The sequence below is a fragment of the Babylonia areolata genome, chromosome 26 (genome assembly GCF_041734735.1).
Source record: "Babylonia areolata isolate BAREFJ2019XMU chromosome 26, ASM4173473v1, whole genome shotgun sequence".
Classification (NCBI taxonomy): domain Eukaryota; kingdom Metazoa; phylum Mollusca; class Gastropoda; order Neogastropoda; family Buccinidae; genus Babylonia; species Babylonia areolata.
Window position 1 is genome coordinate 15,176,302 of NC_134901.1, and position 10,000 is coordinate 15,186,301.

Sequence of the window (10,000 nt, forward strand, 5' to 3'; positions counted from 1 at the left end):
ACTACGCTTCCCTCGCCGATAGACGACACATGTTGAAAGCCATTCAAAGAAACTGAAAGAGACAGCCTTCTTGGACAGACACTTCGTTGTTACTATCGCCAGCTATTATTCCTATTTAAAAAAAAAAAATTGGATTCAATTGTTTCATTATGCAAAGAACAAAAGCACATTCGATGGATGATTGAAAAAAAAAATCAATGACATGTGCATTAATTACGTTGAGAGTATCAACTTAGATGTTGTCATAGGCGTGTACACTATTGTCTTTGTTACGATTTTTTTTCAAGCATTTAAGCACACACACACACACACACACACACACACAACCACCACCACCACCACAAACAACAATAACAACGACGACGACAACGACAGTTTTAGTAAACATTATTTGTGTATCCATTTTCTTTCGTTCTTCCTTCCATACTCATGATTCAGTACTTGATTTGTATATAAGTAGCAAATCCACGAACAAAACATGCATAAAATTATTTTCTGATACGTTGAAGGCGTTTCCACATGAAAACCTATGAAACGAGTGTACACGCACGTGCATATACCGCGTACACGCAACCTCCCCCACCCCACCACCCCCATCCCCCTACCTCTTAACCCTCATCCACGTAAACTACCTTCGCCTCCCTCCGCCCCCCACCCCACGTTCCCCTCACCCCCATCCCTGTCCCCCCCCGACCCCCAAGTCCAACACACACACGTAACTCTCTTCTCATCCCACCGCACCCTTCTCCCTTCCCCCTGACCCCCCCCCCTCTCCCCTCCTTCTCACGCTTTAACTCCACCGCTTCCCCAACCACCCCCCACTCCCCTGCCCCTCCCCCCCCCCCCCTCTCCCTGAACTCATCCCATTCCTGCCTGGTCAGGAACACTCCTTTTAATCACTCACGGTTCCACCCGGGCGAGAAATAAGTATGCACAATATTCACAGCTTCATTTTGTGCTTAATCAAAGGCGTGTGGACTGAGAGCTAGGGGCATTGGGGGGTGGGGGGGGGGGGGGGGGGGGGGAAGGGGGATGGATGGAAGGTATGGGAAGCAAAGAAAGAATGAGAGAAACGAGAATGAGTGTGCGAGAGAGAGAGAGAGAGAGAGAGAGAGAGAGAGAGAGAGAGAGAGAGAGAGAGAGAGAGAAATCGAAATCGAAAGTTGTTTTTTTTTTCAATTGAGGGAAAAGGAACAGGCACTTTTTGGCCAGTTTTCATCCTACCTTCGCAAGAAATATGTATAGATTAGTGTAGGATATCTACGGAAAAAAAAGAGGATGAAAAATATACATACGCATCACATGAGAGCAACAACAATGGTGACAAAAACAAAACAAAAAAGAACAAAATAAATGGCATTGAAAGAAAATACATAACTCTCCACAAAAAAACATAGAATGTACATGCATGAAAGAATGAGGGAACGAACATAGTGAGGAAGGAAGAGAACGCGAATAAGGAGAGAGAGATGGGGAAAACAGTGTTGAGAGAGAGAGAGAGAGAGAGAGAGAGAGAGAGTCAATGCACGCGCACACATGCGCGCGCGCGCGCGCACAAACACGCACACATACACACGCGCACACAGAGGGACATAGAGAAGAGAGATGAGACGAGATTCAAAGAAAAATGAGAGAGAGAGAGAGAGAGAGAGAGAGAGAGAGAGAGAGAGAGAGAGAGAGAGAGAGAGAGAACGAACGAATGAACGAATTTTTATTTCAAGAGGGTTTGGGAATGAGCACAATCGCTTTTTGACAGGTGGTCCTCTGGGGAGAAAAAAGGTAAGAAAAATGCAAGGACAAATGCAAAATCTCAACAACAACAACAAAACAAAACAAAAACAACAAAAACCACCAACAACCAAAAAAAAAAAAAAAAAAAAACCCCCCCCCCCCCCAAAAAAAAAAAAAAAAAAAATCAGAGAGAGAGTCAGAGAGAGATAAACAGAGAGGACGAGGAGGAGGACGATAGAAGAACAATTAAAAAAAAAAAAAAGACAAGAAGGGAAGAGAATGAAAAAAAGAAAAAAAGTGAAGGAAAGGGCGTGCGTAATATATACGGAACAGCGAAGTTCGCACAAAGCCACATGAGCCAATTTCCTGTGTGGGAAAAGTACATACAAAAGATGATATTTTGTTTCTTCTTTACTTCCTTATGCTTAATTGCCCTGAGTGTATCTTTCCAATATTCATCACTCACCCTCCATCATCCTCGTCTTCCTTCTTTTCCTCCTCCTCTTCTTCCTCCTCTTCGTCTTCCTTCCTCCTCCTCCTCCTCTTCTTCTTCCTCCTCCTTCTTCTTTTTCCTCCTCCTCTTCCTCCCCCTTCCTCCTCCTTCTTTTGCTCCTCCTCTTCATCTCCTTTCCTCCTCCTCCTCTTCTCCCCCCCTCCTCCTTCTTCTTTTGCTCCTCCTCTTCCTCCCCCTTCCTCCTCCTCCTCTTCCTTCCCCACCTTCTTCTTTTCCTCCTCCTCCTCTCCTTCCTCCTCCTCCTTCTTTTCCTCATCCTCTTCTACCACCTCCTCTTCTTCCTCCTCCTCCTCCTTCTTCTTCTTTTCCTCCCCCTCTTCTTCCTCCTTCTTCTTTTTTCCTCCTCCTCTTCTACCTCCCCCTCCTTCTTCTTTTGCTCCTCCTCTTCCTCTCCCTTCCTCCTCCTCTTCCTCCTCTTCTCCTCCTCCTTTTTCTTCTTTTGCTCCTCCTCTTTCTCCCCTCCTTCTCCTCCTCCTTCTTCTTCTGCTTTGAGCACTTTATCAAAATTATCAATCCTAGAAAGAGCAACCAGGGTTCTAATTGGTGACTCTGTCGTCAGATATATAAACCCCAGGCGGATCACAACCCCCGGCACCTATCTCTTTAAGATTTGTGTACCAGGAATGACATGCACTGATCTGAAAAAATGGCTTGACTCTTTGGGTGAAAACAAAAGTATTGAACTCGTCACTGTCCACGTCGGTGTTAACGACTGTGCAAGTAGTCGCATCGAAGAAGACACATGGAACAAACTCATTCACCGAGTTTTTTCCACGGCATCCATTCACATGAGCTCCATTGTCCCAGCAAAGGGAAACCACAACATCAATAACGCCATTTTCCCATCAAACAGAACCCTAACAAGCGCATGTCATCGTCTAGAAGTACCAGTCATTAATCATATGCCATCCTTCAGATAGTACTCTTTATTCAGATGACACCCATCTGAGTAAAAAAGGGAACTGCTCAGTTGGCCATCAATCTACAGCTCACTGGAAAGCGTCTTTCGGAAATTGAAGTTTCCTAACATTTCTCAGAAACCCAAAGGGTTGACTGGTTGTCATACAGACCACTGTCAACATGCATCTAGGCATCCTGTCAGTCAACTATCACTTAACGAAGAAAACCGATTCCGCAGCAAGCACATTCATCAGGGTGGTCCATGTCATCGTTTGAGACCCTTTTTCTTTCTAAAGGTCAGCCGACCCAACCCCGCAGGTTCCCTGTTCATCCACCTCAGGACCAGTACCACATGCCTACACAGCCACAACGCTTCAACCTTCCACCCGGTGCTACTAGAATGCATCAGGCCCAGTTCCCCATCACACAGCCACGGCGCCACGACTTTCCACCACGTACCAACCGTTCATCAGGACCAGTTCCCCATCACACAGCCACGGCGCCACGACTTTCCACCACGTACCAGCCGTTCACCAGGACCAGTTCCCCATCACACAGCCACGGCGCCACGACTTTCCACCACGTACCAGCCGTTCATCAGGACCAGTTCCTCATCACACAGCCACGGCGCCACGACTTTCCACCAGCCGTTCATCAGGCCCAGTCCCCCATCACACAGCCACGGCGCCACGACTTTCCACCACGTACCAACCGTTCATCAGGACCAGTTCCCCATCACACAGCCACGGCGCCACGACTTTCCACCACGTACCAGCCGTTCACCAGGACCAGTTCCCCATCACACAGCCACGGCGCCACGACTTTCCACCACGTACCAGCCGTTCACCAGGACCAGTTCCCCATCACACAGCCACGACGCCACGACTTTCCACCACGTACCAGCCGTTCACCAGGACCAGTTCCCCATCACACAGCCACGGCGCCACAACTTTCCACCAGCCGTTCATCAGCGGACCTGTTCCCCATCATACAGCCACGGCGCCACAACTTTCCACCAGCCGTTCATCAGGACCAGTTCCCCATCACACAGCCACGGCGCCACGACTTTCCACCAGCTGTTCATCAGGACCAGTTCCCCATCACACAGTCACGGCGCCACGACTTTCCACCAGCCGTTCATCAGGACCAGTTCCCCATCACACAGCCACGGCGCCAGGACTTTCCACCAGCCGTTCATCATGACCAGTTCCCCATCACACAGCCACGGCACCACGACTTTCCACCAGCCGTTCATCAGGCCCAGTCCCCCATCACACAGCCAAGGCACCACGACTTTCCACCACGTACCAGCCGTTCATCATGACAAGTTCCCCATCACACAGCCACGGCGCCACGACTTTCCACCAGCCGTTCATCAGCGGACCTGTTCCCCATCACACAGCCACGGCGCCAGGACTTTCCACCAGCCGTTCATCAGCGGACCTGTTCCCCATCACACAGCCACGGCGCCAGGACTTTCCACCAGCCGTTCATCAGCGGACCTGTTCCCCATCACACAGCCACGGCACCACGACTTTCCACCAGCCGTTCATCAGCGGACCTGTTCCCCATCACACAGCCACGGCGCCAGGACTTTCCACCAGCCGTTCATCAGCGGACCTGTTCCCCATCACACAGCCACGGCGCCACGACTTTCCACCAGCCGTTCATCAGGACCAGTTCCTCATCACACAGCCACGGCGCCACGACTTTCCACCAGCCGTTCATCAGGCCCAGTCCCCCATCACACAGCCACGGCGCCACGACTTTCCACCACGTACCAACCGTTCATCAGGACCAGTTCCCCATCACACAGCCACGGCGCCACGACTTTCCACCACGTACCAGCCGTTCACCAGGACCAGTTCCCCATCACACAGCCACGGCGCCACGACTTTCCACCACGTACCAGCCGTTCACCAGGACCAGTTCCCCATCACACAGCCACGACGCCACGACTTTCCACCACGTACCAGCCGTTCACCAGGACCAGTTCCCCATCACACAGCCACGGCGCCACAACTTTCCACCAGCCGTTCATCAGCGGACCTGTTCCCCATCATACAGCCACGGCGCCACAACTTTCCACCAGCCGTTCATCAGGACCAGTTCCCCATCACACAGCCACGGCGCCACGACTTTCCACCAGCTGTTCATCAGGACCAGTTCCCCATCACACAGTCACGGCGCCACGACTTTCCACCAGCCGTTCATCAGGACCAGTTCCCCATCACACAGCCACGGCGCCAGGACTTTCCACCAGCCGTTCATCATGACCAGTTCCCCATCACACAGCCACGGCACCACGACTTTCCACCAGCCGTTCATCAGGCCCAGTCCCCCATCACACAGCCAAGGCACCACGACTTTCCACCACGTACCAGCCGTTCATCATGACAAGTTCCTCATCACACAGCCACGGCGCCACGACTTTCCACCAGCTGTTCATCAGGCCCAGTTCCCCATCACACAGTCACGGCGCCACGACTTTCCACCAGCCGTTCATCAGGACCAGTTCCCCATCACACAGTCACGGCGCCACGACTTTCCACCAGCCGTTCATCAGGCCCAGTTCCCCATCACACAGTCACGGCGCCACGACTTTCCACCAGCCGTTCATCAGGACCAGTTCCCCATCACACAGCCACGGCACCACGACTTTCAACCACGTACCAGCCGTTCATCAGGACCAGTTCCCCATCACACAGTCACGGCACCACGACTTTCCACCAGCCGTTCATCAGGACCAGTTCCCCATCACACAGTCACGGCACCACGACTTTCCACCAGCCGTTCATCAGGCCCAGTCCCCCATCACACAGCCACGGCGCCACGACTTTCCACCAGCCGTTCATCAGCGGACCTGTTCCCCATCACACAGCCACGGCGCCAGGACTTTCCACCAGCCGTTCATCAGCGGACCTGTTCCCCATCACACAGCCACGGCGCCAGGACTTTCCACCAGCCGTTCATCAGCGGACCTGTTCCCCATCACACAGCCACGGCACCACGACTTTCCACCAGCCGTTCATCAGCGGACCTGTTCCCCATCACACAGCCACGGCGCCAGGACTTTCCACCAGCCGTTCATCAGCGGACCTGTTCCCCATCACACAGCCACGGCGCCACGACTTTCCACCAGCTGTTCATCAGGACCAGTTCCTCATCACACAGCCACGGCGCCACGACTTTCCACCAGCCGTTCATCAGGCCCAGTCCCCCATCACACAGCCACGGCGCCACGACTTTCCACCAGCCGTTCATCAGGCCCAGTCCCCCATCACACAGCCACGGCACCACGACTTTCCACCAGCCGTTCATCAGGACCAGTTCCCCATCACACAGCCACGGCGCCACGACTTTCCACCAGCCGTTCATCATGACCAGTTCCCCATCACACAGCCACGGCACCACGACTTTCCACCAGCCGTTCATCAGGCCCAGTCCCCCATCACACAGCCACGGCACCACGACTTTCCACCAGCCGTTCATCAGGCCCAGTCCCCCATCACACAGCCACGGCGCAACGACTTTCCACCACGTACCAGCCGTTCATCAGGACCTGTTCCCCATCACCTATGCCATGATGAATGAAATATTGAATGTATGCGTGATCGTGCTTGCAAATGAACAGTAAGTGCGTGTGTGTGTGTTTGAGTGTGTGGGCGTGAATGTGTAGGTATGTCTTTGTTGTCTTGTTTTATAATGTGTGTGTGTGTGTGTGTGTGTGTGTGTGTGTGTGTGTGTGTGTGTGTGTGTGTGTGTGTGTGTGTGTTTCTGTGTAGGTACGTACGTACGTACGTACGTACGTGATAATGTACCAATTGTTCTTTTCATTGCTTTGTTACTTTGAATAGACTTCCAGTTACTATTCTTAATCGTCGTTCTTACTGTCTTATCTTATTTCATTTTATTTCTGCATTTTCATGTTTTGTGTTGTTCTTTATTTTCATGTTTTGTGTCGTTGAATAGGCAGAATTGTAAAAAAACCTTTACTGCGCCTAATTCTTTATTAAAGATTCAATCAATCAATCAGTCTCGTCTTTCTCCCCCTCCTCCTCCTTCTTATTATTTTGCTCCTCCTCTTCTTCCCCCTCCTCCTCCTCCTTCTTCTTTTCCTCTTCCTCCCCTCTCCTCCTCCTCCTTCTTGTTTTGCTCCTCCTCCTCCCTCTCAACCTTCCCTCATCTTCCTTTTCCTCCACCTCTTCCCTTAACTCGGAAGAAACATTGGTGCTCCTCACAAATGAGATGTTAACTCACTCAGTACGGCCAGTCCTCTCTTCTCCTCAACACAGACCCCTCGGATGTCCAGTGGGTGTCTCAGTGACCCAACCTTTAGCTTCCATCGTCAGAATTGTGGTATTCTTTGTCAACATTCACCTCTTCAGTATAAGAGCCTTCCGCTTGCAATATTTTGATGGTGGTAATTGGGGTGAAACGCTGTTAACGTCGTCTCTTTCGCCGTTAGTATGGAGAGAGTGCTACATTACTGCAGGACTGTCGGTTGTGTGGCAAAGCCTGGGGGTCTATGCAAGTGGGGTTTTTTTTTTTTTCGTGTTACAGTTTTGTCAGCATACTGCTTTTTTGTTGTTGTTTGTTTGGGTTTTTTTTTTTTTGTTTGGTTTGTTTTGTTATTTGGAGTGCTTTTTTCCTTCTACCCCCCCCCCCCCCCCCCCCCCTTCAACTTCACTGTACACCTTATATTGGGAGCGACAGTTGAGTCAGTGGTGGTTATTGAAATCAAATACAGTCTTTGTTGAAGCCGAGAAAAAATACGGTCTTTGTTGAAGCCGAGAAAAAATGTATTGCTTTTTTTTGTGCTTGTGTTATTTTCTTTGAGTGTGTCAGGTTTCAATGCGCTGCACATTATCCTGTTTTATCGCGATCCTCCTCTTCCTCCCTCCTCCTCCTCTTCCTCCTCCTCCTCCTCGTCATCATCATGTTGTTGTTGTTGTTGTTGATGTTGTTGTTTTACTATGTTCATATTCTTTTTCTATTTGTATTTTATTTTTTCATCGGCAGGGTGGAATAAAGTAATGCATGAGTGTGTGATTCTACTATGCTGTCCTGTGATGTGCTATACTGTACACTTCTGTACTGTACTGTGCTGTGCTCTGGTACGCTGTCGTGTTCCGTGCCGTGCCGTGCCGTGCCGTGCCGCGCTGCGTTGCGCTGTACTGCACTGCGCTGTTCTGTACTGTACTGTGTTGTGGCTATGCTATTTTTATTTTTTTTTTTTCATTTTTTTAATTATTTTTTATGGCTATATATTTTATTTTATTTTATTTTATTTTATTTTTTTTACATTTTTTTCTAATTTTTATTATTATTATTATTATTATTATTATTATTATTATTATTACTACTACCTTTTTCTATATTATAATTATTATTTATTTATTTATTTATTTATTTATTTATATAAGTTTATCTATTATTTATTCCCCCCCTTTTTTTTTTCTTTTTTTTTTTCTCAAGGCCTGACTAAGCGCGTTGGGTTACGCTGCTGGTCAGGCATCTGCTTGGCAGATGTGGTGTAGCGTATATGGTTTTGTCCGAAAGCAGTGACGCCTCCTTGAGCTACTGATACTGATACTGGCTATGCTGTTCCTTGTGCTGCTATGCTGTACCGTACAATGCTGTGCTGTGCTGTGCTGTGCTATGCTGCACAGTGTTATATACAATGCCGTGCTGTGTCGTGCTATGCTGTACTGTGCTGTGCTGTGCCGTTCCGTGCTACACTGTGCTATGATGTGCTGTGCTGCACTGTTCTATGCTGCGCTCTGCTGTGCTGGACTGTGCTATGATGTGCCGTGTACACTGTTCTATGCTGTGCTGTGCTGTGCTGACTGTGCTATGTTGGGATGTGCTGTGCTGCACTTTGCTATGCTGTGTTGTGCTGTTCTGTATTGTGCTATGTTGGGCTACGCTGGGCTGACTGTGCTGTGCTGTGCTGACTGTGCTATGCTTTGATGTGCTGTGCCGACTCTGCTATTTTGGACTGTGCTGACTGTGCTATGTTGGGCTGTGCTGTGCTGACTGTGCTATGTTGGGCTGTGCTGTGCTGACTGTGCTATGCTTTGATGTGCTGTGCCGACTCTGCTATTTTGGACTGTGCTGACTGTGCTATGTTGGGCTGTGCTGTGCTGACTGTGCTATGCTGTGCTACGCTGACTGTGTTATATTGTGCTGTGCTGACTATGCTATGCTGTACTATGCTGTACTGTGCTATGTTGGGCTGTGCTGTGCTGACTGTGCTATGCTGTGCTACGCTGACTGTGTTATATTGTGCTGTGCTGACTATGCTATGCTGTACTATGCTGTACTGTGCTATGTTGGGCTGTGCTGTGCTGACTGTGCTATGCTGTGCTGACTGTGCTATGCTGTGCTGTGCTGACTGTGCTATGCTGTGCTGTGCTGCACTGTGCTATGTTGTGTTGTGCTGCACTGTTCTGTGTTGTGCTGTGCTGCACTGTGCTATGCTTTTCTGTGCTACACTGTGCTATGCTGTGCTGTGCTGCACTGTGCTATGCTGTGCTGCACTGTGCTATGCTGTTCTGTGCTGCACTGTGCTATGCTGTGCTGTGCTGCACTGTGCTATGCTGTGCTGTGCTGCACTGTGCTATGCTTTTCTGTGCTACACTGTGCTATGCTGTGCTGTGCTGCACTGTGCTATGCTGTGCTGTGCTGACTGTGCTATGCTGTGCTGTGCTGCACTGTGCTATGCTGTGCTGACTGTGCTATGCTGTGCTGTGCTGCACTGTGCTATGTTGTTCTGTGCTGCACTGTGCTATGCTGTTCTGTGCTGCACTGTGCTATGCTGTGCTGCACTGTTCTGTGCTGTGCTGTGCTACA